We start from the raw sequence: 27246 nt of genomic DNA, 5'->3' as shown, positions 1-27246 counted from the left end.
AGCACCTTGGCTTTTGTCAAGAGAGTTGAAAGTAGGGTGAACGATCGCCTATGGCCATATCACCCTGAATGCACCCGATCTCATCTGATCTCGGATGCTAAGCAGGGTCGGGCCTGGTTACTACCTGTATGGGAGACCACCTGGGAATACCAGGGGCCGTAGGCTTTTTCCCAGCCTGTTGTTTGCTTGGAACGACCTGTTGTATTTTTCCTCATGTTTGAGCACCTTGGCTTTTGTCTAGAGAGTTGAAAGTAGGGTGCACGATCGCCTACAGCCACATCACCCTGAATGCGCCTGATCTCATCTGATCTCGGATGCTAAGCAGTGTCGGGCCTGGTTAGTACCTGGATGGGAGACCGCCTGGGAATACCATGTGACGTAGGCTTTTTCCCAGCCTGTTGTTTGCTTGGAACGACCTGTTGTATTTTTCATCATGTTTGAGCACCTTGGCTTTTGTCAAGAGAGTTGAAAGTAGGATGCATGATCGACTACAGCCACATCACCCTGAATGCACCCGATCTCGTCTGATCTCGTATGCTAAGCAGCGTCTGGCATGGTTAGTACCTGGATGGGAGACCGCCTGGGAATACGAGGTGCTCTAGGCTTTTTCCCAGCCTGTTGTTTGCTTGGAACAACCTGTTGTATTTTTCCTCATGTTTGAGTACCTTGGCTTTTGTCAAGAGAGTTGAAAGTAGGGTGCACAATCGCATACAGCCACATCACCCTGAATGCGCCCGATCTCGTCTGATCTCGGATGCTAAGCAGCGTCGGGCCTGGTTAGTACCTGGATGGGAGACTGCCTGGGACTACCAGGTGCCGTAGGCCTTTTCCCAGCCTGTTGTTTGCTTGGAACGACCTGTGGTATTTTTCCTCATGTTTGAGCACCTTGGATTTTGTCAAGAGAGTTGAAAGTAGGTTGCACGATCGCCTACAGCCACATCATCCTGAATGCGCCCGATCTCGTCTGATCTCGGATGCTAAGCAGGGTCGGGCCTGGTTAGTACCTGGATAGGAGACCGCCTGGGAATGCCAGGTGCTGTAGGCTTTTTCCCACATCCTGTTGTTTGCTTGGAACAACCTGTTGTATTTTTCCTCATGTTTGAGCACCTTGGCTTTTGTCAAGAGAGTTGAAAGTAGGGTGCACAAACGCCTACGGCCACATCACCCTGAATGCGCCCGATCTCGTCTGATCTCGGATGCTAAGCAGAGTCGGGCCTGGTTAGTACCTGGATGGGAGACCGCCTTGGAATACCAGGTGCTGTAGGCTTTTTGCCAGCCTGTTGTTTGCTTGGAACGACCTGTTGTATTTTTCCTCATGTTTGAGCACCTTGGCTTTTGTCAAGAGAGTTGAAAGTAGGGTGCACAATCGCATACGGCCGCACCACCCTGAATGCGCCCGATCTCGTCTGATCTCGGATGCTAAGCAGGGTCGGGCCTGGTTAGTACCTGGATGGGAGACCGCCTGGGAATACCAGGTGCCGTAGGCTTTTTCCCAGCCTGTTGTTTGCTTGGAACGACCTGTTGTATTTTTCCTCATGTTTGAGCACCTTGGCTTTTGTCAAGAGAGTTGAATGTAGGGTGCATGATCGCCTATGGCCGCATCACTCTGAATGCCCCCGATCTCGTCTGATCTCGGATGCTAAGCAGGGACGGGCCTGGTTAGTACCTGGATGGGAGACCGCCTGGGAATACCAGGGGCCGTAGGCTTTTTCCCAGCCTGTTGTTTGCTTGGAACGACCTGTTGTATTTTTCCTCATGTTTGAGCACCTTGGCTTTTGTCAAGAGAGTTGAAAGTAGGATGCACGATTGCCTACAGCCACATCACCCTGAATGCGCCCGATCTCGTCTGATCTCGGATGCTAAGCAGGGTCGGGCCTGGTTAGTACCTGGATGGGAGAACGCCTGGGAATACCAGGTGCTGTAGGCTTTTTCCCAGCCTGTTGTTTGCTTGGAACGACCTGTTTTATTTTTCCTCATGTTTGAGCACCTTGGCTTTTGTCAAGAGAGTTGAAAGTAGGATGCACGATCGCCTACAGCCACATCACCCTGAATGCGCCCGATCTCGTCTCATCTCGGATGCTAAGCAGGGTCGGTCCTGGTTAGTACCTGGATGGGAGACCGCCTTGGAATACCAGGTGCTGTAGGCTTTTTCCCACATCCTGTTGTTTGCTTGGAACAACCTGTTGTATTTTTCCTCATGTTTGAGCACCTTGGCTTTTGTCAAGAGAGTTGAAAGTAGGGTGTACAAACGCCTACGGCCACATCACCCTGAATGCGCCCGATCTCGTCTGATCTCGGATGCTAAGCAGAGTCGGGCCTGGTTAGTACCTGGATGGGAGACCGCCTGGGAATACCAGGTGCTGTAGGCTTTTTGCCAGCCTGTTGTTTGCTTGGAACGACCTGTTGTATTTTTCCTCATGTTTGAGCACCTTGGCTTTTGTCAAGAGAGTTGAAAGTAGGCTGCATTATCGCCTACAGCCACATCACCCTGAATGCGCCCGATCTCGTCTGATCTCGGATGCTAAGCAGGGTCGGGCCCGGTTAGTACCTGGATGGGGGACCGCCTGGGAATACCATGTGCCGTAGGCTTTTTCCCAGCCTGTTGTTTGCTTGGAACGACCTGTTGTATTTTTCCTCATGTTTGAGCTCCTTGGCTTTTGTCAAGAGAGTTGAAAGTAGGGTGCATGATCGTCTACAGCCACATCACCCTGAATGCACCCGATCTAGTCTGATCTCGTATGCTAAGCAGCGTCGGGCCCGGTTAGTACCTGGATGGGAGACCGCCTGGGAATACGAGGTGCTGTAGGCTTTTTCCCAGCCTGTTGTTTGCTTGGAACGACCTGTGGTATTTTTCCTCATGTTTGAGCTCCTTGGCTTTTGTCAAGAGAGTTGAAAGTAGGGTGCATGATTGTCTAAAGCCACATCACCCTGAATGCACCCGATCTCGTCTGATCTCGTATGCTAAGCAGCGTCGGGCCCGGTTAGTACCTGGATGGGAGACAACCTGGGAATACTAGGTGCTGTAGGCTTTTTCCCAGCCTATTGTTTGCTTGGAACGACCTGTTGTATTTTTCCTCATGTTTGAGCACCTTGGCTTTTGTCAGGAGAGTTGAAAGTAGGGTACACAATCGCATACGGCCACATCACCCTGAATGCGCCCGATCTAGTCTGATCTCGGATGCTAAGCAGGGTCAGGCCTGGTTAGTACCTGGATGGGAGACCGCCTGGGAATACCAGGTGCCATAGGCTTTTTCCCAGCCTGTTGTTTGCTTGGAACGACCTGTTGTATTTTTCCTCATGTTTGAGCACCTTGGCTTTTGTCAAGAGAGGTGAAAGTAGGCCCCACAATCGCCTACGGCCACATCACCCTGAATGCGCCCGATCTTGTCTGATCTTGGATGCTAAGCAGGGTCGGGCCTGTTTAGTACCTGGATGGGAGACCGCCTGGGAATACCAGGTGCCGTAGGCTTTTTCCCAGCCTGTTGTTTGCTTGGAATGACCTGTTGTATTTTTCCTCATGTTTGAGCACCTTGGCTTTTGTCAAGAGAGTTGAAAGTGGGGAGCATGATCGCCTATGGCCACATCACCCTGAATGCACCCGATCTCGTGTGATCTCGGATGCTTAGCAGGGTCGGGCTTGGTTACTACCTGGATGGGAGACCGCTTGTGAATACCAGGTGCCGTAGGCTTTTTCCCAGCCTGTTTGCATGGAACGACCTGTTGTATTTTTCCTCATGTTTGAGCACCTTGGCTTTTGTCAAGAGAGTTGAAAGTAGGGTGTACAATCGCCTATGGCCACATCACCCTCAATGCGCCTTATTTCGTCTGATCTCGGATGCTAAGCAGGGTCGGGCCTGGTTAGTATCTGGATGGGAGACAGCCTGGAAATACCAGGTGCCGTAGGCTTTTTCCCAGCCTTTTTGCTTGGAACGACCTGTTGTATTTTTCCTCATGTTTGAGCACCTTGGCTTTTGTCAAGAGAGTTGAAAGTAGGGTGCACGATCGCCTATGGCCACATCACCCTGAATGCGCCCGATCTTGTCTGATCTCGGATGCTAAGCAGGTTTGGGCCTGGTTAGTACCTGGATGGGAGACCGCATGGGAATACCAGGTGCTGTAGGCTTTTTCCCAGCCTGTTGTTTGCTTGGAATGACCTGTTGTATTTTTCCTCATGTTTGAGCAGCTTGGCTTTTGTCAAGAGAGTTGAAAGTAGGGTGCACAATCGCCTACAGCCACATCACCCTGAATGTGCCCGATCTCGTCTGATCTCGGATGCTAAGCAGGGTCGGGTCTGGTTAGTACCTGGATGGGAGACTGCCTGGGAATACCATGTGCCGTAGGCTTTTTCCCAGCCTGTTGTTTGCTTGGAACGACCTGTTGTATTTTTCCTCATGTTTGAGCACCTTGGCTTTTGTCAAGAGAGTTGAAAGTAGGGTGCACGATCGCCTATGGCCACATCACCCTGAATGTGCCCAATCTTATCTGATATCGGATGCTAAGCAGGTTTGGTCCTGGTTAGTACCTGGATGGGAGACCGCATAGGAATACCAGGTGCTGTAGGCTTTTTCCCAGCCTGTTGTTTGCTTGGAACTACCTGTTTTATTTTTCCTCATGTTTGAGCACCTTAGCTTTTGTCAAGAGAGTTGAAAGTAGGATGCACGATTGCCTACGGCCACATCACCCTGAATGCGCCCGATCTCGTCTGATCTCGGATGCTAAGCAGAGTCGGGCCTGGTTAGTACCTGGATGGGAGACTGCCTGGGAATACCAGGTGCCGTAGGCTTTTTCCCAGCTTGTTTGCTTGGAACGACCTGTTGTATTTTTCCTCATGTTTGAGCACCTTGGCTTTTGTCAAGAGAGTTGAAAGTAGGGTGCACGATCGCCTACGGCCACATCACCCTGAATGTACCCGATCTCATCTGATCTCGGATGCTAAGCAGGGTTGGGCCTGGTTAGTACCTGTTTGGGAGACCGCCTGGGAATACCAGGGGCCGTAGGCTTTTTCCCAGCCTTTTTGCTTGGAACGACCTGTTGTATTTTTCCTCATGTTTGAGCACCTTGTCTTTTGTCAAGAGAGTTGAAAGTAGGGTGCATGATTGCTTATGGCCACATCACCCTGAATGTATCCGATCTCATCTGATCTCGGATGCTAAGCAGGGTCGGGCCTGGTTAGTACCTGTTTGGGAGACCGCCTGGGAATACCAGGGGCCGTAGGCTTTTTCCCAGCCTTTTTGCTTGGAACGACATGTTGTATTTTTCCTCATGTTTGAGCACCTTGTCTTTTGTCAAGAGAGTTGAAAGTAGGATTCATGATCGCCTACAGCCACATCACCCTGAATGCACCTGATCTCGTCTGATCTCGTATGCTAAGCAGCGTCTGGCATGGTTAGTACCTGGATGGGAGACCGCCTGGGAATACGAGGTGCTGTAGGCTTTTTCCCAGCCTGTTGTTTGCTTGGAACGACCTGTTGTATTTCTCTTCATGTTTGAGCACCTTGGCTTTTGTCAAGAGAGTTGAAAGTAAGATGCACGATCGCCTACAGCCACATCACCCTGAATGCGCCCGATTTTGTCTGATCTCGGATGCTAAGCAGGGTCGGGCCTGGTTAGTACCTGGATCGGAGACTGCCTGGAAATACCAGGTGCCGTAGGCTTTTTCCCAGCCTGTTGTTTGCTTGGAACGACCTGTGGTATTTTTCCTCATGTTTGAGCACCTTGGCTTTTGTCAAGAGAGTTGAAAGTAGGGTACACGATCGCGTACAGCCACATCACCCTGAATGCACCCGATCTCATCTGATCTCGGATGCTAAGCAGGGTCGGTCCTGGTTAGTACCTGGATGGGAGACCGCCTGGGAATACCAGGTGCTGTAGGCTTTTTCCCACATCCTGTTGTTTGCTTGGTACAACCTGTTGTATTTTTCCTCATGTTTGAGCACCTTGGCTTTTGTCAAGAGAGTTGAAAGTAGGGGGCACGAATGTCTACGGCCACATCACCCTGAATGCGCCCGATCTCGTCTGATCTCGGATGCTAAGCTGAGTCGGACCTGGTTAGTACCTGGATGGGAGACCGCCTGGGAATACCAGGTGCTGTAGGCTTTTTGCCAGCCTGTTGTTTGCTTGGAACGACCTGTTGTATTTTTCCTCATGTTTGAGCACCTTGGCTTTTGTCAAGAGAGTTGAAAGTAGGGTGCACAATCGCATACGGCCACATCACCCTGAATGCGCCCGATCTCGTCTAATCTCGGATGCTAAGCAGGGTCGGGCCTGGTTAGTACCTGGATGGGAGACCGCCTGGGAATACCAGGTGCCGTAGGCTTTTTCCCAGCCTGTTGTTTGCTTGGAACGACCTGTTGTATTTTTCCTCATGTTTGAGCACCTTGGCTTTTGTCAAGAGACTTGAAAGTAGGGTGCACAATCACCTACGGCCACATCACCCTGAATGCGCCCGATCTCGAATGCTAAGCAGGGTCGGGCCTGGTTATTACCTGGATGGGAGACCGCCTGGGAATGCCAGGGGCTGTAGGCTTTTTCCCAGCCTGTTGTTTGCTTGGAACGACCTGTTGTATTTTTCCTCATGTTTGAGCACCTTGGCTTTTGTCAAGAGAGTTGAAAGTAGGGTGCATGATCGCTTACGGCCACATCACCCTGAATGCGCCCGATCTCGTCTGATCTCAGATGGTAAGCAGGGTCGTGCCTGGTTAGTACTTAGATGGGAGAACGCCTGGGAATACCAGGTGCCGTAGGTTTTTTCCCAGCCTGTTGTTTGCTTGGAACGACCTGTTGTATTTTTCCTCATGTTTGAGCACCTTGGCTTTTGTCAAGAGAGTTGAAAGTAGGGCACACGATCGCCTACAGCCACATCACCCTGAATGCGCCCGATCTCGTCTGATCTCGGCTGCTAAGCAGGGTCGGGCCTGGTTACAACCTGGATGGCAGACCGCCTGGGAATACCAGGTGCCGTAGGCTTTTTCCCAGCCTGTTGTTTGCTTGGAACGACCTGTTGTATTTTTCCTCATGTTTGAGCACCTTGGCTTTTGTCAAGAGAGTTGAAAGTAGGGTGCACAATCGCCTACGGCCACATCACCCTGAATGCGCCTGATCTTATCTGATCTCGGATGCTAAGCAGGTTTGGGCCTGGTTAGTACCTGGATGGGAGAACGCCTGGGAATACCAGGTGCCGTAGGTTTTTTCCCAGCCTGTTGTTTGCTTGGAACGACCTGTTGTATTTTTCCTCTTGTTTGAGCACCTTGGCTTTTGTCAAGAGAGTTGAAAGTAGGGCACACAATCGCCTACAGCCACATCACCCTGAATGTGCCCGATCTCGTCTGATCTCGGATGCTAAGCAGGGTCGGGCCTGGTTACAACCTGGATGGGAGACCGCCTGGGAATACCAGGTGCCGTAGGCTTTTTCCCAGCCTGTTGTTTGCTTGGAACGACCTGTTTTATTTTTCCTCATGTTTGAGCACCTTGGCTTTTGTCAAGAGAGTTGAAAGTTGGGTGCACAATCGCCTACGGCCATATCACCCTGAATGCGCCCGATCTCGTCTGATCTCTGATGCTAAGCAGGGTCGGGCCTGGTTAGTACCTGGATGGGAGACCGCCTGGGAATACCAGGTGCCCTAGGCTTTTTTCCCAGTAGGTTGTCTCCTTCGACGGCCTGTTGCATTTTTCTTCTTGTTTGCCTGAGGTGAGCTCCTTGGCGCTTGTCAAGAGAGTTGAAGGTAGACTGCAAGATTGCCTACAGCCACATCACCCTGAATGCGCCCGATCTCATCTGATCTCGGATGCTAAGCAGGGTCGGGCCTGGTAGTACCTGGATGGGAGACCGCCTGGGAATTCCAGGTGCCGTAGGCTTTTTTCCCAGTAGGTTGTCTCCTTCGACGGCCTGTTGCATTTTTCTTCTTGTTTGCCCGAGGTGATTTCCTTGGCGGTTGTCAAGTGAGTTGAAAGTAGACTGCAAGATCACCTATGGCCATGTCACCCTGAATGCTCCGGATCTTGTCTGATCTCAGATGCTAAGCAGGGTCCGGCCTGGGTAGTACCTGGATGGGAGACAGCCTGGGAATAGCAGGTGCCATAGGCTTTTTTCCCAGTAGGTTGTCTCCTTCGACGGCCTGTTGCATTTTAAAATAAAGTCACCTGTAGTCTTATTAGTGTTCTGTAGAAGTCTGTTGTGTATTTTTGCTTTGTGCATTTGCTGTAGTGCTGAGCGGAAGTGTAATACTTAATCCAATATGAATACTGTATCCAAGATGATAGTTGCCAATGCAATCCCAGCCTGTGCAAACCACTGCCTGCCCCCTATAGGAGGTCTAAATTTATACTGAGTTGGGTGGGGATATAATAGTGCCAATTAAGCAGCCTGGATTGCATGGGAGGAACCCATGTCTGACAGAACAAACTTCTCTCACCAAAGACAGACTACAAGATACAACAAGAGAGCAGGGGATCATGGCTATAAAGAAAAAAAAAGCTCATAATTTTGGTATGGACAATAAGAAAATAAAAACAAACATCACAGTGATATGGACAGACGTAAGGAATTTGAAGGCAGCATAGATTTCCTGTGAAGGGGGGGCTTGGCCAGCAGCCAAATTGATGGCAGTGTGAGGAGAGAGCTTTCAGAGTATCCAGTGCAATCCAGCGATGCCAGACGGCATTGTGAGAAGGTACTAACTACCCTCCATCCCAGCTAACCTCAGCCTGCAAAATGTACAAAAGAAAAACCGGGAGTTGACCAAGAAAGCTGACAGATTTCTTCAGACTGGAAACTTGTGGGTCACAAGATGGCGCCGAGGACTATAACTCGCGGCGAGGCCACGGCTGCAGCGATCAGGTCTCTAGTAAGGACAGCTGGTACCAGGCATCATCCCTGGGGGAAAACCCGGAGGCCCTCCACAGGAACATCGCCAGTGCAGAGCCCGCAAAAAGAGTCACAAAAGCAGTCGGAGGACCACAAGTACCCAGGTGAGCAAGGGGGACATGTCGCAGGACAGCACTAAGGAGTTCATAGAACAAATGCATAACTTCCCTACCCTGGACCAACCATTAACTGACACCCAAATGAAAAACATGGGCTCTCTGCACAGGGATTTGATGGAATGCAGACCACTCTAGAAGAAACAAGGTAAAGTTGAGGGGGGTGACTGAAGATTTAATAACTGCAGATCTCAGGACATATGTGCAAAAATTCATATCTACTCTGCTACCTGAGACACCAGAGAGGGAGATGATTGTAGATCGTGCACATCGCTTACCCAAACCAAAGCACTTACCAGATAATGTCCCGAGGGACGTTATTGTACGTATCCATTTTTCCCATGTGAAAGAAGAATTTATAAGATTTTCCAGGAAACACTCCCCATTACCTGACCTCTATGCTGACATCTCTGTCTATTCTGACATCTCACAACACACTATGCAAGCCCACAGGAACCTAGCAACACTGACAAAACTCCTGCAGAATAATAAAATTCCTTATACCTGGGAATTTCTAACTAAAATCATAGTCACAAAAGACAACAAAACAAACTTGAAAATGGCATAAAGCTAGCCGGGCAATGGAAGCTTCTTCCGGATGATGAGGGCCCCCACACTCCACCACCATCTCATAAACTCCCCCAGGAGTGGCAGAAAGCTATCCATGGGAAATGAAGAAGGTAACCTTCATAAAAGCAAGTAAATTCTCACAGCATATATGCACTTCACTGAAATAGGCAAATACTGTTTTGTTATGCTCGTTGCACTTGTTTTTTGTTGTTTTTCTTTCAGTTTTCTGTATTTCATATGCACCACTAAGCTGCAAAGAACGTCTGCCTGAGACACTGTATAAAAGTACAGACCAAGCAGAAGTAATCAGAAATTCCACCTACCAGCATTTCCACTCCTACCCAATGCTGCCACCTACAGGTAAATGAAAAATATTGCACTCTACATTTATTGCCATTGCTACATATTTAGCATTGATCCCATGGACTGCAAATGACCATTAAATTAATTTTGATTAATGTGAATGTGTTAAACAGCCCATTCAAAAGAGAGCAATGTGGCAAGAAGTAAAAAAGCTGAAAGGAGACATTCTGTGTGTTCAGGAGACCCACTTTTCAAAAAAACAACCAACCCAAATGCACAGACAAATCTTATCCACATATATTCCAGGCATGTGCCACATAAAAAAAAGGGGCACGCTAATTGCAGTGCATAAAAATATAGCATTCTCTTAACATGAAGTCTTAATGGACCCAAAAGGTAGATACATCATCCTGATATGTGAGCTAAACAACACATTATACACTATAGTTAACATGTATGCACCCAATACAGGACAAGCATCATTTTTAAAATCTCTCTACCAGCGTATACAAAAACATAGTAGAGGAGCTTTACTTCTATGTGGCAACTTGAATTGTGTAATAAATAAGTCCATGGACTGCTCCTCCTCTAAAAGAATACACAGGTAGGAGATCAAAACATTCCTCAAGGTCTCCAACCTGTATAAAACCTGCATGAATGCCTCTGAACGTTACTATACGCACTTTTCAGCCCCACATAACTCCTATTCCAGGATTGACTTGATTATCTCGGATCTAGCCCTTTTGCAACAGACCATGGAAGAAAAGATTCACAGTATAACCATAGTTGCCAACTGTCCCAAATTTCTCGGGACATTCCCAGGATTTTTTATTTTTACACTATTTTTACATTTCATTTTTTTGATCACTTTTATTCATATTACAATGAATGTAAACATCCTTTGTAAAGCATGAATTCGGAAAAAAAATTCTCCCATTTCATGCTGACAGCCGTGATTGCTGCTTTGTTTAGAATGTGGGGTCCTGGAGTGATGTCACAATGTTGCGCCCAGGCCTCCGACGGTCGTAGATAGGACTAATGACCATCTGGTCACTAGAAATCTCTATGCTTGTCATGTGGCGGCGAGTGATTCTTTCTCCGGGCCCCCGATGGCCCCGAAAGCCCTGAGAAGCAACGGATGGTGGCGGGAGGGGGGGACATCCCCTCCCATCACCTATAAGAACGATCAAGCGGTGGAACTGCCGCTATGATCATTCTTATCGTGCACAGAATCGCTGGCCGGAAAGAATGCTATCTGAATGATGCTAGTAGCTACAGGCGTCATTTAGATATCCCCCAACAAATTAGAGGATGTAATTTTACTATGGCCCGGTAGGGAAGTGCACGTTGGTTTCGTTATTGGATTTCTTTGGAGATGAATTTCATATCTAATATTATAGTCAAAGTTTAAAGTCATAAGTATCATATAATCTTTAGCATGTTAATGTAATTTCACTCCATTACTATGTTACATAGTTAATCTGGTTAAAAAAAGACAAGTCTATCCAGTTCAACCAACATAGAAAAAACGGAAAATTGTATACTCACCTTCTGTAATTTTCCTTTCCTGTTGCATCTCATGGCAGCATACACCTATGGGTTGTGGCTCCGCCCCCGCAACCTGATAGGACTGTGTGACTATTAAATCTTGAGAGAGCCCCTGCCTCAGTATTCTCAATATACAGATACCTCACCTCAGACGGGTGGGCATCTGTATGCTGCCATTAGATGCAACAGGAAAGGAAAATTACGGAAGGTGAGTGTACAATTTTCAGTTTTCCTGTCGCTTCATGGCAGCATAAACCTATGGGGAATAAATCGCAAAACTGGGTGGATATGAGCAGAAGAAGTCTATTTACAAGGAATGGAGGAATTGGACTGAATAATTGCTCTCCCAAATTCCACCGTGGACAGCCTAGCGGAGTGCTTTTTGAAGACCATGTGGCTGCTTTGGAGATGGTTTCTGAGGAGACTCTGCAGTATGCTGCCCAGGAAGTCACCATCGCCCTTGTAGAATGCGCCCTTAAGCCCTCAGGTACTTGAGTTTGATTAGATGCGTAAGCTTTCTTTATGACTCTTACCAGCCATGTTCACGGGGTAGGAAATCCACCACTACCGAAAGATCCCAAGTTGGAAAGGAGGGTTTTTTGGGAGGTCTTAATTTTAGACAGGCCTTCTGGAATTGAGAAATAAGAGGCTCTTGTGCCAATTTCACCCCCGTTATGGCTGATAGAGCTGATACATGCACCTTCAGGGTATTTGATCCAAGACCTTTGTCAAGACCCAGCTGCAGGAACTCTAGGACCTAAACACCTGTTGGGGATGAAGGGTCCCAGGCTTGTTGTTGTGCAATCGAGAGGAACTTATCCCAGATTTTCTTGTAGGTATTATTAGTGGTAACCCTTCTGGCTTGAAGAGGAATGTTTATCACTTTGTGGGAGCAGCCGCGAGCTATAAACTTAGCCCTTTCAGTCTCCAGGCTGTCAGATGTAATTTTTTTGGGTATGGATGGAGGAGTTGAGCCTGAGAGAGTAGGTCCGATGTCATGGGAAGCGGCAATGGTTCTGCTGTATTCAACTGAAGCGGGGTTGTGAACCATGGCCTCCATGGCCAAAAAGGCAGGACTGCTATTACTGTGAAACTTGAGTTCTTGAGTCGAGTAGAAGCCTCAGTATGATTGGTGTTGGTGGAAACACATAACCTAGGCGGAAGTTCCAGTTGTGTTGCAAACAATCCGTGCCTTCTGCCAAAGGAAAGGGAATTCTTGCCAGGTACCTCTGACACTGCGTGTTGTTCGGTGTCCCTGCCAAATCGATATCTGGAACTTCCCAAGTTTTTGTTATCAGAGAAAAAGCTTGGTGGCTTAGGGCCCATTCGTGGTTGGATACAAATTCTCATCTCAAAGTGTCTGCTATTGTGTCTGCTATTGTTGATTCTGGACACCTGGCACATATGTTGCCCTCAGACTGGCTAAAATCAGCTGCGCCCATTCGAAGACTGGTTGGACTTCCTGCAACATGGAGTGACTCCTGGTGCCTCCCTGCCTGTTTATATAAGCCACTGCCACTCGATTGTCCATTCTCAGTAGAACTTCTTTCCCCTTCAGGAATGGGCTGCAAGCTAGTAGTGCCTGAAATGCTGCTTTCATCTCTAATATGTTGGAAACCACATTGTGTGTTTTGAACGGCCAATGACCTTGGACTGCATGGTGACAGTAGTGTGCTCCCCATCCCTCCATACTGGCATCCGAGGTGATTACCTCTTGAGAAGGAAGGACTATGCATTTGCACCTCTTTAGATTGTGTGATCTGGTCCACCACCAGAGTGATTGCTTCACCTCCTTCCGAATCACTATTGGCTGGGTCATTGACACGCCATTCCATTGCCTCAGAAATTATATTTGAATAAGCCTGGTGTTCCACTGGGCCCATTGGACCATCAGAATAGTTGCTGAGAATGACCCTAGAATACTGAGACATTCCATGGCAGGAATGGTAGTGGCCGTGAGTAGTCTCTTTGCTTTCCGGATCAGGATGGGAATTTTCTCCTCCGGGAGCTCTACCATATTGAGTCAGGTATCCAGTTCTGCACCCAAAAAGATCATTCTTAGACTGCTCTTCCCCCAGTTTATCAGCCGCCCGAATTTTTGCAGGGTGGAGTTTAGGATTGCGCAATGTAGTAGGAGGGAGTCTCGGCTGTCGGCAAGCAGAAGGATGTCGTCTAGATAGTGGTGAACTCTTAGGCCTTGTTCCCTTAATAGGGCTATTACTGGGAGTAAGACTTTTGTAAATGTTCTCGGAGCGGTGGAGATTCCAAACAGGAGACTTTGAAATTGGAAATTTTGGTGACCTAATAAAACCGGAGAAATTTCTGGAATGAGGTGTGAATGGGAACATGCAAGTAGGCACCCTGTAAATCGACGGAGAGCATCCAATCTCCTATGTTGATGGCCTGGAGAATTGTCTGCAAGCTCTCCATTTTGAATGCTTCTACCTGGATTCGGCGATTAAGTCTTTTTAAGTCCATGACAGGACGCAGGTCCTCTGTTTTCTTCTTTACCAGCAAGAGAGGAGAATATAATCCTTTTGCCTCTCTATGGTAGTTTGCCTCCGCCCATACCTGCTTGAACAACCTGAGCCTGGCTCCTACTACAGCTGGTTGGGCAGACGCACCTTCAAAAAGACTTTTCATCCCCTGTGGTAGAGGTCTTTGCTTTCTGGAGCTTGAGGAAGGATGATTGAGGATTCTTCCAGTTCCTCTTATACTCTCTGCCAGGTCTGTAGGAGCTTGCCTCCCTATATTTGTCTGGGAGGTTTTGTCTGGAGGCCGGTGGTCTTCGCTGTTTAGACCTTCTATCTGAAGGGATAAGACCCGATTTCCCACCGGTAACTTTTGAAATGGCCGAGTCTATTTTTTTTTTTTTTCTCCAAAGGGATTTACTCAATCAAAGGGAATCTTACACCAATTCGACTTCGAGGATGGGTCTGCTGACCAGGGTTTCGGCCACAGTGCCCTTCTGGCCATTACTGAGCTTAGCATTGCCCTTGATGTAGATTTAATTACAGGTATGTCTACATAGGCTTCTGTGACAAAATCCCCTGCGAGAGGCAGTTCCTGGAGGGCTGAGATTACTTTCTCTTGCTCCACTCCTTCTGATACCAGCTTCTCGGCATTCGCGGACCAATTGGAAATAGCCCTACCGACAGCTGCTAGAGCCACAGCTGGTCTACATGCGCCCCCTGCCGATAGGTAGGATCTTTTAAGATCTAAGTCAATTTTCCTATCCAGCACATCCTTAAATGTAACTGCATCTTCAATTGGAAGTGTCACATGTCTGGCAAGACGCATTCGAGAAGAATCCACCACTGGTGGAGTCATCAAAGGAGTGACGCTAGGCTCTTTCAGGGGGTAAAGCTTTGCTAACCTGTTCGTTAGGCTGATCTTCTTCTTTTCCGGCTTTTGCCATTCCTCTTTTTTAATCAGATCCTCAAGCTCATCAATAAATGGGAAGGTCTCAGGATCTTTTTTGAGATTTGGAAAATATTTCCTCACTTTTTGAGGAGTTTGTCTTTCTTCCACCCAATCGATCGATTCCTTCACTGATTTAATGAAGGATTCGATCACTGCGAAGTCAAAACCGGTAGATGTGTCTATGTCATCGTTATCTGACAGAGGATCCGACATCTTTGATGAGGAAGGAGCCGCAGATGTGGTACCTTGCAAAGGTCTGCTAGTCTCTGGCCCTGGGATTTGGAGGGGTACTTCATTAGCTGGATCCCTAGGTTCTAATTCTCTGTCTTTGGTTGCTTCATTGAAGCATGAACGACAGGCCAGCTTATCTGGAAGTGCTATTGCGCCACAAATCCAGCATGAATTTCCAGATGGACGGAGACTCCGAACGCGGGAAGAATGCCTGCGCGCAGGCAATCTCCTGTGGTAGGAGTGGCCACGACGAGAGTAGGATCTTTATCGACTCCTCCTGTGACCTCCACTCTCTCTGCGCCTTGAACGGCTTCTGCCATGGTCTCGGTTTTGTCTGTGACTTCCTCTTGAGCATCTTGAGTGTGATGATCTGGATGACCTGATAGGGCTGTGCAATTTAGACAGCGTTAGTGACAGGCTCTCTTTTTCCTCTTCGTACTTACCAAGTCGACCCCACTTACCTATTATTAGGCTGGCGATGGTGTGCTGGGGCAGCAGCCTCCATGATGAGTGATTCCTACAATGAACGTAAGTCAGTGTGCAAAAAGGCAGGTAGGGAGATATGCAGAGTTGCAAGAAAAAGAACACCCAAGAAACGAAGAGACTGACCTTAAGATCCGAAGGTAACAAGTCAGAAAACGATCGGAAAAAAATCTCAAATCAATCTTATCAAAAATGCAGCGGCAGCAATAGTACACAATAAAAAGTGCAGTTTTTTAAATTCACCGCCACTGCCATCCGCAGCACCAATGTCATCCCGAGCATGCGCAGAAGTGTCCCGCGCCATCTTGGAAACTGGTGAACAGAGCGGCGAGGTACTGGCCGCCCACGCATGCACTGAAGAGTCTAATGTTCAGCGTCCAGAGAGAGGAGAGAGGAACTACAGAGCTCAGCAAAATAAAAAAGTACAGAACCTAAGGAAAAAACACAGGTTAGAGGCCGCTGCATGATAAATCTATTTAAGATTTGTAAAAACAAGATTGATACCCCTGAGACCATCAGAGTGGGGATTCCTCTGTTAAGCTCATTTAGAGGCTGTACAGGTAGGACTTCCACCCAGGAGAGGCTTGAACCTGGCTGGGGCGATAGCGGTAAGGGCTGATGTCCGGTTTTGTCAGGTGAGGAAAAAAAGGAGAATACTGAGGCAGGGGCCCTCTCAAGATTTAATAGTCACACGGTCCTATCAGGTTGTGGGGGCGGAGCCACAACCCATAGGTGTATGCTGCCATGATGCGACAGGAAAAAAATATGTAGGACTGAAAATGAATTTGATTTAGATTCCTCTGCAAGTGAATGGAAAATCAGAGTGCACATAGTTTAATGTACTTTTTGGTGAATTCCCCTCATTGAGTATTGGTGCTTCAAGAGGTATTCAGATATAATTAGCTTGTTTGGTGTCAAGCCTACACAGCATGCAATATGGCACACACATTGGTAGAACACAGGGAACAGAAGTAATGCACTGTTAATATTATACATGCATATATACCGGTTTAATATAAAGCAAGTACAGATGAGGCTGAATGTTTTCCAACCTTCCAGCAGAGACAAAATAATCCATAGGCACTGGGTCTACAGTTTGTCTTTTCAGAAGCAGAACAGAAAAATGTATCGTTTTACTGTTCTGCCTTACAAAAGGAAACGTTTCATAAAGTAATGGATGGTGTTAAATCCTCATTGTTGTATAAACTGTGTAGTGTTTTCAATGGACCTACCTTTAGATATATTTTTTTCATGTTGCATGCATGTAGTGTAAAAGTGTTACGATAAAACACTTCCAGGTAAACAGTACCTCTCTTCCTGGCTGTGTTGGACACAAATATGCCTCTGCTTCAGTCTCCTTACCTACCGTACTTACCTTGTGATCTACTACAAATGTGCAGTCTGCGTGATGCAGGAGAATAGACTGGGGAGATGATTCTTCCAACCTTCAGCTGATTGATGACAAGTTAAAGTCAGTGGACTGGAAACTTGAGACTCTGTTTGAGTGAAAAAGGTAAAGGTTCTCCTTTTTTTTTTTTTTTTTTCTTTTATTTAATTATCTGAAGCTGTAGTTTGGCTCAGATTAATTTTCTCTAAAGTTCTGGTTTCTTTACCAGTTCAGCTGTCACTGTCAGTGGGTGTGAAACAGCAGCAGGCTTACATAGTTAGTCAGGTTGAAAAAAGACACAAGTCCATCCACTTCAACCAAAAAAAAAATATATATATCTCATACTAGGCCATATACCCAATTCTATACCCACAGTTGATCCAGAGGAAGGCATTAAAACCCCAGCAGAGCATGATCCAATTTGCTACAGCAGGGGAAAAAGTTCCTTCCTGATACCCCAAGAGGCAATCGGATTTTCCCCGGATCAACTTTACCTATAAATTTTAGTACCCAGTTATATTATGTACACTTAGGAAATAATCCAGGCCTTTCTTAAAGCGGGATTCCACCCTAAAGTGGAACCTCTGCTGATCGGATCCCTCCCCCCCTCCGGTGTCACAATTGACACCTTTCAGGGGGGAGGGGGGTGGAGATACCTGTCAAAGACAGGTATTTACACCCACTTCCGGCCATAGACTCCCGTGGGAGTCTACGCCATTTCCTGCCCTGCCGCGCTGTCTGCTGGGACACACACGGTTCCCAGTGACAGCGCTGAGATTTCCTATTGCGCGGCGCGACTCGCGCATGCGCAGTAGGGAGCCGGGAAGTGAAGCCGATTCGCTTCACTTCCTGATTCCCTCACCTAGAATGGTGGCGGCAGCAGCCGAGAGCCGAGCGATCGATCGGCCTCGGCTGCCGGCATCGCTGGAACCCGGGACAGGTGAGTGTCCATTTATTAAAAGTCAGCAGCTGTAGTATTTTATAGCTGCTGGCTTTTAATATTTTTTTTTTTGGTAGAATCCCTCTTTAAAGCAATCCACTGAACTGGCCATAACCACCTCTGCAGGGAGTCTATTCCACATTTTCACAGCTCTTACTGTGAAGAAACCGTTCCGTATTTGGAGATGAAATCTCTTCTCCTCTAGACGTAAAGAGTGCCCCCTTGTTCTCTTTGTTGACTGTAAAGTGAATAACTCGACACCAAGTTCCCTATATGGACCCCTTATATATTTGTTCATGTTGATCAAATCCCCCCCTTAATCTCCTCTTCTCAAGAGTGAATAAATTCAGTTCCTCTAATCTTTCCTCATAGCTGAGTTCCTCCATGCCTCTTATCAGTTTGGTTGCCCTTCTCTGCACTCTCTCCAGTTCCCCGATATCCTTTTTGAGAACTGGTGCCCAAAACTGAATGGCATATACCAGATGAGGTCTTACTAATTATTTGAACAGGGGCAAAATGATATCTCTCTCTCTCTGGAGTACATAGCTATCTTAATACAGGAAAGGACTTTGCTCGCTTTGGAAACTGCAGCTTGGCATTGCATGCTATTATTGAGCTTATGATCTACCAAAACCCCCAGATCCTTCTCCACTATGGATTCCCCCAGTTGTACTCCCCCCTAGCATGTATGATGCATGCATATTCTTAGCCCCCAAGTGCATAACTTTACATTTATCAACATTAAACCTCATCTGCCACATAGTCGCCCAATTAGACAGAGCATTGAGGTCGGCTTGTAAATTGGTGACATCCTGTAAGGACGTTATTGCACTGCATAGCTTGGTGTCATCTGCAAACTCCTCACTACTCTCTGAATTCTGTCTTTTAGCCAGTTTTCTATCTATTTACAAACTGATGTTTCCAAACCTGTAGACTTTACCTTACACATGAGCCGTGTGTGCGAAACTGTATCGAACGCTTTTGCAAAATCCAAATATATCACATCCGCCACCCCTCTGTCCAAGGTTTTACTTACCACCTCATAAAAAGAAATCCGGTTTGTCTGACAACTTCTGTCTTTCACGAATCCATGCTGTCTGTTGCTCAAAATATTTTTTTCCTGCAAGAACTCGTCTATGTGGTCTTTTTATTAATCCCTCCAGTATCTTCCCAACTATAGAAGTTAAACTAATGGGTCTATAATTACTTGGTAAAGACTTTGTTCCTTTTTTAAATACAGGCACCACGTTGGCCCTGCGCCAATCCAGTGGTACTATTCCTGTCATTAATGAGTCCCTAAAAATTAGATACAATGGCTTTGAAATTACAGAGCTCAATTCTTTTAGGATCCGTGGGTGGATGCCATCAGGTCCAGGTGCTTTATCCACCTTTATTCTGTCCAAATATTTCTGGACCATATCACTTATGAGCCATTGTGGATTTGGGGCTTGATGTATTGAATACCGCCTCTTGCTCAGAAATGGTTCAGTAGGTGTGGTTTCCCTGCTGTGCATTCTGGGAGAGGGTATTTAAGGTACCAATGCCATTTTTTTCGGGGTTTGTCCACTTTGCTTTCTGGGATCTATGATCCCAACCCCAGGGCCCCCCTGGCCTGGGGTGTGTGACACATGGTCCTGCGGCTGGGGCCTGCTGGCCTGAGGCTCTGCAACTGAGAGTGTAGGCCCAGGAATGTCTTGGGGTCTACTGATCCAGGGGTGGTCATGTGCTGTCTTGCCTGTGGGGAGAAGCTGAGGATAGCTGAAGGATACAGGGGATGACTTTTCCACTGGAGGACCGAGCTCAAGGCTGGTGTCTCTGGAGGAGCCTGGGAGCTCAGTTTGAGGATGCACCTTGGATCAATATCCTAATAGCATCGCCGTGTCAGCTGAAAGAATCTGGTACTATATGGTAGTTCTTCCTAAAAACTCTCAAGAATCTCTCTAAGTTTAATTAACAAGTCTGTGGCAGAGACTTTGTTGCGCATCTACTTTCAAGAACCACCAAGTTCATTTAACAAGTCTGTGGTAGAGACTTTGTTTGGCATATCATCGGCTGCTAGGTCAAGTGAGAGGGGCCTATCCGGTGACTGCTGGATCCAGTCTGTGGAGCCGTTTGTCCTCTGGATCTGATTGATACCTCTAACCCGCAATTACCAGGTGCCTGAACTCCCCCTTATCCTCTAACCCTCTGTTGAAGGACTGTGTCTTTTGTCTTTCTTTGATATTATCCCTAAATAAATCTTCAAAAAAGGACCACATGTCTTATACATCTACATTTGGGCTACTTTCCACGGGACCACCCTATGATGAAGAGGCAAGCAGAAGAGGTAACGGTAAGCCCGAATAAAACCAGCAGCATCTTCAGGGGTTAGTGCTACATACATATAATACTGTTGCTGTATATTATGACATGTTAGGGATGGTTTAATGTAAACATGTAAAGATTGTCCACTATCACTCACTTCTAGAAGGATTAAAATCACAAAGTAAATGTATAGCATAAAAATTGTGGTATGATTCCAACAATATACAAAGGTTGTATCCCTAAAACCTATGCTAAGTATCTTGATTGCCATGACTTCTACCTGGTGAATAATTTCATTCAGTATGTACAGTATTGCACAACAACTGTCAGTCTTCCATTAAACACTTGGGCGGCACAGTGGTGTAGTGGTTAGCACCTCTTGCCTAGCAGTAAGAAGGGTCGCTGGTTCAAATCCCAACCGTGACTCTACCTGCCTGGAGTTTGCATGTTCTCCCTATGCCTGCATGGGTTTCCTCCGGGTACTCCGGTTTCCTCCCACAAACCAAAGACATGCAGGTAGGTTAATTGGCTTCTGTCCAAAATTGGCCCTAGTATATGAATGGGGGCCTTGGATTGTGGGCTCCTTGAGGGTAGGGACCAATGTGAGTGTGTAATGTACAGGGATAAGGACAATTGTAGACACTCAGGTTGAACTAGATGGACTGGTGTCTTTATTCAACCTTACTAACTATGAAACTTGATCGTCAAACCTACTGTATATGAGCTTTGGGGACACTCCATTCTAAAACTACAGATACTAATATGGAGTTGCCCTCTTTGCAGCTATAACAGCCTCCTCTTTCATGAGAAGCCATTTCACAAGATTTTGGAGTGGGTCTGTGACAGATCAAGTACTGAGGTTGGACAAGAAGATCTGGCTTACAATTAGTGTTCCAATTCATCCCAAGGGTGTCCAGTAGGGTTGAGGTATGGCCTGTTTGTTCACTCGAGTTTACATTCCGAACTATTTCAGTGTACAGTCAGGGACAATGCCAAATTGAAACATTTGGTGTCCACGGGTTCTATGGACACCAAAGAATCACCAGTGTTTTTGAACACCATTTGCCACCTGTTTGTGATTCATCACCGGTTTCACTGCTGCTTTGAAGACCTTTCACTATGTGAAAACTTTCACTATAGTAGCACTTTGCAGTTTGGATCCTGTTCTATTTATTATTTGTGTGCCACTGACTCTATTTATATTAGTATGCCACGCATCTTCATTTACAGTTTTTATTAACTTTTTATTAGTGTTGATACCTCCATGTATTTGTTTGATTATTGATTTCACTATTTTTTTTATTTTTTACACGGTCACTGTGAATATTGAGTTGTTTTTAGACATGTTTATTTATTAGCACTTTATGTAGTAGCACAATTCACGTTTATACTGGATACCTTTTTTTTTGCATCTAAAATAAATTTTAATTTTATTATAGTATTTATTAATACCAATAAAATAGGAGCGCAACATCAATAATATATACCTTTTTTGTTCACTATTTGATCTTTGTTTGACTCATACAGTGTCTGCAGCACCTATTTAGGTATTCTAAATTTTCCTTAGTAGCGCAGGAGCTCGTTTTATATAATTTCTATGAAACAGAAAAGGATCCTTCCTAAGCTGTTGCCAAAAGACTGAAAGTGCACAATTGTTTTTTTTAATATAATTTTTATTGAACAATTTTCAGTATACAAATCAAGATATACATTTGTACAGAGTTCAAAAACAGAGTAAACAGTAAGGCCGCGTACACACGCGGGGACTGTTCGCTGAAACTTTGTTCGTCAAACAGTTGCCCACACACGAGCGGACTGTTTCAGCGAACTGTTTGCCAAACAGTTCGCTCAACTTTTGAAATGAACGGACTCGCCCACGTAAGGCGGAGGCAAGTCCGCCCATTTCGAGCGCGTGTACAGGTAGGCGGGGCCCGCGAAGGAGACGTCGCGGGCTCCGCCGCCTGGAATGGACTTAAAGGGGAACCCCAACGCCGAAAAAAATCGGCGTGGGGGTCCCCCCAAAGTCCACAACAGACCCTTGTCCGAGCACGCTACCCGGCCGGCCAGGAAAGGGGGGCGAGCGAGCGCGCCCCCCCTCCTGAGCCGTACCAGGCCGCGTGCCCTCAACATGGGGGGTGCCTTGGGGAAGGGGGGGCCGCGCGGCCCCCCCACCCCAAAGCACCTTGTCCCCATGTTGATGAGGACAAGGGCCTCTTCCCGACAACCCTGGCCGTTGGTTGTCGGGGTCTGCGGGCGGGGGGCTTATCGGAATCCGGGAGCCCCCTTTAAGAAGGGGGCCCCCGGATACCGGCCCCCCACCCTATGTGAATGAGTATGGGGTACAATGTACCCCTACCCATTCACCTGTAAAATAAAAGTACCCAAAAAAAAAACACAACACACGAGAAAAAATGTTTTATTGCACAGCTCCGGGGGTCTTCCGTCTTCGGGGGTCTTCTCGCCGGACTCCTCCGCTATCTTCTTGTAGCTCTTTTACTAGCGGAGGAGTCCGGCTTTCTTCCTCCCCGCCGCCGGCCTCTTCTCCCGACTTCGGGGGTCTTGTCCCCCTCTTCGGTTCTTCTGCCGGGCCACCGCGCCTTCTTGTAGCTCTTTTGCAGGCGGTGGCCCGGTCTTCTGTCGCCGCCGCCTTCCGTTCTTCTGCCGGGCCACCGCGCCTTCTTATAGCTCTTTTGCAGGCGGTGGCCCGGTCTTCTGTCGCCGCTGTCGCCGTCGCCGCCTTCCGTTCTTCTTCTTCTTCTTGTTCTTCTTCTCCAGGAGATGTTGACACGACGCTCTCTCCGGCCGGAATGCCAGAGCCGCCCTGCGCTGCCACTTATATAGTGCTAATGGGGCGGTGTCACATGGTATATGTCACATGGGTTGGTCACATGGGTTGATGTCACATGGGGACTATGACATCGTAAGGGGGCGGGGTCACCATGTGACATCAACCCATGTGACATATACCATGTGACACCGCCCCATTGGCACTATATAAGTGGCAGCGCAGGGCGGCTCTGGCATTCCGGCCGGAGAGAGCGTCGTGTCAACATCTCCTGGAGAAGAAGAACAAGAAGAAGAAGAAGAACGGAAGGCGGCGACGGCGACAGCGGCGACAGAAGACCGGGCCACCGCCTGCAAAAGAGCTATAAGAAGGCGCGGTGGCCCGGCAGAAGAACGGAAGGCGGCGGCGACAGAAGACCGGGCCACCGCCTGCAAAAGAGCTACAAGAAGGCGCGGTGGCCCGGCAGAAGAACCGAAGAGGGGGACAAGACCCCCGAAGTCGGGAGAAGAGGCCGGCGGCGGGGAGGAAGAAAGCCGGACTCCTCCGCTAGTAAAAGAGCTACAAGAAGATAGCGGAGGAGTCCGGCGAGAAGACCCCCGAAGACGGAAGACCCCCGGAGCTGTGCAATAAAACATTTTTTCTCGTGTGTTGTGTTTTTTTTTTTTTGGGTACTTTTATTTTACAGGTGAATGGGTAGGGGTACATTGTACCCCATACTCATTCACATAGGGTGGGGGGCCGGTATCCGGGGGCCCCCTTCTTAAAGGGGGCTCCCGGATTCCGATAAGCCCCCCGCCCGCAGACCCCGACAACCAACGGCCAGGGTTGTCGGGAAGAGGCCCTTGTCCTCATCAACATGGGGACAAGGTGCTTTGGGGTGGGGGGGCCGCGCGGCCCCCCCTTCCCCAAGGCACCCCCCATGTTGAGGGCACGCGGCCTGGTACGGCTCAGGAGGGGGGGCGCGCTCGCCCCCCTTTCCTGGCCGGCCGGGTAGCGTGCTCGGACAAGGGTCTGTTGTGGACTTTGGGGGGACCCCCACGCCGATTTTTTTCGGCGTTGGGGTTCCCCTTTAAGTCCATTCCAGGCGGCGGAGCCCGCGACGTCTCCTTCGCGGGCCCCGCCTACCTGTACACGCGCTCGAAATGAGCAGACTTCCCTCCGAGCGGGAACAGTTTGCTCATTTCGAAAGTGGCCTACACACGGGCGGACTGTTCGCTCAAACCAAGTTTCAGCTGACAGTTTTTCGGAATTTCCGAAAGACTTTGTCCATCAAACTGTCCGCTGAAACTGTCCGCTGAAAGCCCACACACGAGCGGACTGTCCGCTGAAACACTGTTCAGCGGACAAAGTTGGGCGAACAGTCCGCCCGTGTGTACGCGGCCTTACATGTTGTATATACATCTACTGTCAAATATCCAGCATTACTTGTAGCTGCTTGAGAAAGAGTCATTACATTAATCTAAAAGTTATGCATGAACTCAAAAATGATTCAGAGTAGCAACTTGTCTCTACATCACTTGCTTAGTAACCAAGTTATCAAAATGTCAAGCAATAAGGGATATCACGCAATTTGTCTAGTGTTAATCCAAGGTTTCCATTGGGCATAAAAACAGATGGCTTTCCCTTCACTATTGGCCATTATCTGCATATTTAAAGGCTTCATCAACTTTTCTTATAACCTCACTAATGTTCGGGGCCTCAGAGGATTTCCACTTGTTGGCAATCATCAGTCTTGCCGCCATCAATATCTGAACTACCATCAATCTAGGAGAAGGAGGGTATTGGTTAACATGAATGCTCAGAATGGCCATTTGTGGGTTTCTCACTCTCATGATGCCATTAGTTTTGGCTTTTAGTTTAAATATATTGCTCCAAAAACTCCCCAGATTGGGATACTCCCACACCATGTGTAACAGAGTACCTATTTTGCCACAGCCATGCCAACATTCATTTGAACCATCCTTTGAAAATTTTGTTGTGATATAAGGAGTGTAATACCACCTAAGGAGTAGTTTCTGGGTTGATTCCCAATATTTTATGGACCTAATGTAGCAACAGTGGAAGTTAATGGCTTTTTACAAGCTAAAGATCCTGATCAGGTAAAACTGGAGCACCACTGGGTGTGGGCCCCGCTCTGTATTGGGGCCCCGGAGAACCTCTGAGAGAAGTGTCAGTGGTGGTGTGAGCACTCACATCCACCACTGACACTTCTCTCAGAGGTTCTCCGGGGGCCCCCAATACAGAGCGGGGCCCACACCCAGTGGTGCTCCAGTTTTACCTGATCAGGATCTTTAGCTTGTATCGGACCCTCTGCAGACAGGAGTAAAGAAAAGCAGAACAGAGCAAAAGGTCCTGTGACCAGAAACTGCAGTCCAAGCCCAACATCACCTGTGAGGTTCACTCAGCTGAGCTACAAATCAGCCTTTATTTTTTCTTTTACCTGACAATTATGGTGGAATGTGAGACGCTCTAAGAAGGAGTTATAAGAGTTGGAGACGCCAGCAGAACCCATTGGAGAGACCAGGAACGATCGCTTTGTTTTTAAGCTTGTATGATCTCCCTAAAAAGAGATCTTGGCAGCTGGTAAGCCTCACTGAATTTGGTGGTGGATAAAACTCTCTCTCTGGGCGCACCTGCTATACATCCGAATGGTGTTTTTAAAGAGTCACCCCAATGGACTGTATTCATTTCTTTGTGCTTCTCTTACCCTTGGACTTTTTATGTGTTTTTAGTTTGATGATTTTTTGCACAATTTCTGATAGTTTACACTGTCTAGTATTTGACACTAGAATTTAATATGTCACAATATTATTTTTGTCGTTTATAAGTTTTAGCACAGCTTTATATTTTTTGATTCTTCTGATGTAACAAATTATAGAAGAGAGAGAGCCCCTTAAAAAGTTTTGTCATGTTTGTCCAAAATGCCCAAGCCTGATGTAGGATTTTAATCGGTGTCAAAGGGTGCAACTTCAAAAAGGATGCTATTCTCATATACATAAACTGATCTGACATGGGGAGTGAGTATTTTTGCGCCAGTTCTTTAAAGGAGATGATCCTGCCCTCATTTAGTAGATCTGTTACTAATGCAATTCCTTTTTGCTCCCAGGACTCTAGTGCCAAGTCACTAACATATGTGCCTATAGAGGATAAAGGAATGTGAAGTTCAGTGAGATTCGAGTTATGTTCCATAATCTGGCAGGAGTATCTCCAGGTATCCATTACTAGTTGTATAATCGGATGTGAGGACCTAAACTTTATGTTACAGAAGGTGTTCACTAGTAATGTAGACTGTAAGGAGTTATGACTTGTCCACAAACTTTCTATCTCCACCCAATGTTTACATGTGTTTGGATGGAACCAAAATTTCAATTGGTCCAATATGCTTGCCATGTAATAATCTCGCAAGATAGGAAGTCCCATTCCTCCAACCTTCCTACCCCTGGATAGGGACAACTGGGGGCACCTTGGTTTTTTATCTGCCCACACAAATTTGTTAAGTTGAGCTTGCATTGTCGTGAAAAAGGATACCGGGACAAAAACTGTGAGTGCCCTAAAAAAATATAAAAGCCTCGGCAAAATAGTCATTTTATATGCCGCCAGTCGCCCCATCCACGATAGGTGAAAAGTTTTCAGTCTTTTCAATTCTTGTTGAAGGGAAGAAATGAGGGGAACATAATTTATTTTAAATAAGGAGGAACTAGGTGTCAATATTTGAATGCCCAGATATTGAGAGGCCATGGAAGCTTGGACTTTTTCTTCTACCTTTTATAACTAATATGTTTGATTCAGAAGCGTTAACGTTGTAATATGAGACACGGTTAAACTGTTGTAGCGTATTGTGTACAGCTGGCAGGGAAATCTTGGGGTTTGACAATGTCAAAATTACATCATCTGCGAAAAAGATTAATAGAATGGGCCTGTTTGGAGATTGGTATTCCAGAAATATTTGGGTGCGATCTAATTTTTTCGGTGAGGGGTTCCATTAAAGGCGACAACGGACACCCTTGCCTTGTCCCATTTGTAATGTTAAAGCTATCAGAAAACATACCTTAAGTATAAACTATTGCGGAGTGGTTGGTGCACAATGCTGAAATGGGCGAAAATATTTTGCCCGATCTGGCAAATTTATGTAGTACTTGTCTTAATTATCCCCAATGAATCCTATCGAAAGCCGCCTCTGCATCTAACGAGAGAAGCAGAGAAGGCGCCCCGAAGACTCTACTGCATGAATTAAGTTAATGATTCTTCTGGTAGCATCTGGTGTCTGTTGGCCTGGTACGAAGCCCACCTGAT

At 47.1% G+C, this 27246-nt stretch overlaps 16 non-coding genes and 21 pseudogenes across 16 annotated transcripts; all 37 read left to right on the top strand.

The window, feature by feature from the left end:
- Nucleotides 1–46: 46 nt before the first annotated feature.
- LOC143950831 (5S ribosomal RNA) lies at nt 47–165 on the top strand. Its single transcript, XR_013266161.1, has one exon. It is a non-coding gene; the product is annotated as a 5S ribosomal RNA (ribosomal RNA).
- Nucleotides 166–266: 101 nt separating this feature from the next.
- LOC143946825 (5S ribosomal RNA) lies at nt 267–385 on the top strand (annotated as a pseudogene).
- Nucleotides 386–486: 101 nt separating this feature from the next.
- Nucleotides 487–605, top strand: LOC143949844 (5S ribosomal RNA; annotated as a pseudogene).
- Nucleotides 606–706: 101 nt separating this feature from the next.
- Nucleotides 707–825, top strand: LOC143947362 (5S ribosomal RNA; annotated as a pseudogene).
- Nucleotides 826–926: 101 nt separating this feature from the next.
- LOC143952996 (5S ribosomal RNA) lies at nt 927–1045 on the top strand. Its single transcript, XR_013268119.1, has one exon. It is a non-coding gene; the product is annotated as a 5S ribosomal RNA (ribosomal RNA).
- A 103-nt stretch (nt 1046–1148) lies between these two features.
- On the top strand, nt 1149–1267 carry LOC143952020 (5S ribosomal RNA). The gene has a single exon (XR_013267237.1). It is a non-coding gene; the product is annotated as a 5S ribosomal RNA (ribosomal RNA).
- Nucleotides 1268–1368: 101 nt separating this feature from the next.
- LOC143945808 (5S ribosomal RNA) lies at nt 1369–1487 on the top strand. The gene has a single exon (XR_013265153.1). It is a non-coding gene; the product is annotated as a 5S ribosomal RNA (ribosomal RNA).
- A 101-nt stretch (nt 1488–1588) lies between these two features.
- LOC143943554 (5S ribosomal RNA) lies at nt 1589–1707 on the top strand (annotated as a pseudogene).
- A 101-nt stretch (nt 1708–1808) lies between these two features.
- On the top strand, nt 1809–1927 carry LOC143951707 (5S ribosomal RNA). The gene has a single exon (XR_013266954.1). It is a non-coding gene; the product is annotated as a 5S ribosomal RNA (ribosomal RNA).
- A 101-nt stretch (nt 1928–2028) lies between these two features.
- On the top strand, nt 2029–2147 carry LOC143945439 (5S ribosomal RNA; annotated as a pseudogene).
- A 103-nt stretch (nt 2148–2250) lies between these two features.
- Nucleotides 2251–2369, top strand: LOC143950185 (5S ribosomal RNA). The gene has a single exon (XR_013265611.1). It is a non-coding gene; the product is annotated as a 5S ribosomal RNA (ribosomal RNA).
- Nucleotides 2370–2470: 101 nt separating this feature from the next.
- On the top strand, nt 2471–2589 carry LOC143954030 (5S ribosomal RNA). The gene has a single exon (XR_013269058.1). It is a non-coding gene; the product is annotated as a 5S ribosomal RNA (ribosomal RNA).
- A 101-nt stretch (nt 2590–2690) lies between these two features.
- On the top strand, nt 2691–2809 carry LOC143947316 (5S ribosomal RNA; annotated as a pseudogene).
- A 101-nt stretch (nt 2810–2910) lies between these two features.
- On the top strand, nt 2911–3029 carry LOC143948535 (5S ribosomal RNA; annotated as a pseudogene).
- A 101-nt stretch (nt 3030–3130) lies between these two features.
- LOC143945660 (5S ribosomal RNA) lies at nt 3131–3249 on the top strand (annotated as a pseudogene).
- Nucleotides 3250–3350: 101 nt separating this feature from the next.
- Nucleotides 3351–3469, top strand: LOC143953629 (5S ribosomal RNA). Its single transcript, XR_013268693.1, has one exon. It is a non-coding gene; the product is annotated as a 5S ribosomal RNA (ribosomal RNA).
- Nucleotides 3470–3570: 101 nt separating this feature from the next.
- Nucleotides 3571–3689, top strand: LOC143946393 (5S ribosomal RNA; annotated as a pseudogene).
- Nucleotides 3690–3787: 98 nt separating this feature from the next.
- LOC143948585 (5S ribosomal RNA) lies at nt 3788–3906 on the top strand (annotated as a pseudogene).
- Nucleotides 3907–4004: 98 nt separating this feature from the next.
- LOC143954050 (5S ribosomal RNA) lies at nt 4005–4123 on the top strand. The gene has a single exon (XR_013269076.1). It is a non-coding gene; the product is annotated as a 5S ribosomal RNA (ribosomal RNA).
- A 101-nt stretch (nt 4124–4224) lies between these two features.
- Nucleotides 4225–4343, top strand: LOC143946225 (5S ribosomal RNA; annotated as a pseudogene).
- A 101-nt stretch (nt 4344–4444) lies between these two features.
- Nucleotides 4445–4563, top strand: LOC143948832 (5S ribosomal RNA; annotated as a pseudogene).
- Nucleotides 4564–4664: 101 nt separating this feature from the next.
- On the top strand, nt 4665–4783 carry LOC143951694 (5S ribosomal RNA). Its single transcript, XR_013266942.1, has one exon. It is a non-coding gene; the product is annotated as a 5S ribosomal RNA (ribosomal RNA).
- A 98-nt stretch (nt 4784–4881) lies between these two features.
- On the top strand, nt 4882–5000 carry LOC143950737 (5S ribosomal RNA). The gene has a single exon (XR_013266076.1). It is a non-coding gene; the product is annotated as a 5S ribosomal RNA (ribosomal RNA).
- A 98-nt stretch (nt 5001–5098) lies between these two features.
- On the top strand, nt 5099–5217 carry LOC143943977 (5S ribosomal RNA; annotated as a pseudogene).
- A 98-nt stretch (nt 5218–5315) lies between these two features.
- Nucleotides 5316–5434, top strand: LOC143948657 (5S ribosomal RNA; annotated as a pseudogene).
- Nucleotides 5435–5535: 101 nt separating this feature from the next.
- LOC143947725 (5S ribosomal RNA) lies at nt 5536–5654 on the top strand (annotated as a pseudogene).
- Nucleotides 5655–5755: 101 nt separating this feature from the next.
- Nucleotides 5756–5874, top strand: LOC143951000 (5S ribosomal RNA). Its single transcript, XR_013266313.1, has one exon. It is a non-coding gene; the product is annotated as a 5S ribosomal RNA (ribosomal RNA).
- Nucleotides 5875–5977: 103 nt separating this feature from the next.
- LOC143954614 (5S ribosomal RNA) lies at nt 5978–6096 on the top strand. Its single transcript, XR_013269589.1, has one exon. It is a non-coding gene; the product is annotated as a 5S ribosomal RNA (ribosomal RNA).
- Nucleotides 6097–6197: 101 nt separating this feature from the next.
- On the top strand, nt 6198–6316 carry LOC143952696 (5S ribosomal RNA). Its single transcript, XR_013267848.1, has one exon. It is a non-coding gene; the product is annotated as a 5S ribosomal RNA (ribosomal RNA).
- Nucleotides 6317–6417: 101 nt separating this feature from the next.
- Nucleotides 6418–6526, top strand: LOC143949621 (5S ribosomal RNA; annotated as a pseudogene).
- A 101-nt stretch (nt 6527–6627) lies between these two features.
- On the top strand, nt 6628–6746 carry LOC143946463 (5S ribosomal RNA; annotated as a pseudogene).
- A 101-nt stretch (nt 6747–6847) lies between these two features.
- On the top strand, nt 6848–6966 carry LOC143947470 (5S ribosomal RNA; annotated as a pseudogene).
- A 101-nt stretch (nt 6967–7067) lies between these two features.
- On the top strand, nt 7068–7186 carry LOC143945826 (5S ribosomal RNA; annotated as a pseudogene).
- Nucleotides 7187–7287: 101 nt separating this feature from the next.
- On the top strand, nt 7288–7406 carry LOC143946213 (5S ribosomal RNA; annotated as a pseudogene).
- Nucleotides 7407–7507: 101 nt separating this feature from the next.
- On the top strand, nt 7508–7626 carry LOC143952492 (5S ribosomal RNA). The gene has a single exon (XR_013267663.1). It is a non-coding gene; the product is annotated as a 5S ribosomal RNA (ribosomal RNA).
- Nucleotides 7627–7736: 110 nt separating this feature from the next.
- Nucleotides 7737–7854, top strand: LOC143952534 (5S ribosomal RNA). The gene has a single exon (XR_013267701.1). It is a non-coding gene; the product is annotated as a 5S ribosomal RNA (ribosomal RNA).
- Nucleotides 7855–7964: 110 nt separating this feature from the next.
- Nucleotides 7965–8083, top strand: LOC143949113 (5S ribosomal RNA; annotated as a pseudogene).
- Nucleotides 8084–27246: the final 19163 nt, after the last annotated feature.

This window comes from Lithobates pipiens, unplaced genomic scaffold, assembly GCF_037356315.1.
Source record: "Lithobates pipiens isolate NorthernLeopardFrog02 unplaced genomic scaffold, aLitPip1_a1.2 Scaffold_30, whole genome shotgun sequence".
Taxonomy (NCBI): Eukaryota; Metazoa; Chordata; class Amphibia; order Anura; family Ranidae; genus Lithobates; species Lithobates pipiens.
Note: the sequence above shows the minus strand (reverse complement) of the source record. Positions and strands in the feature narration are given on the sequence as shown.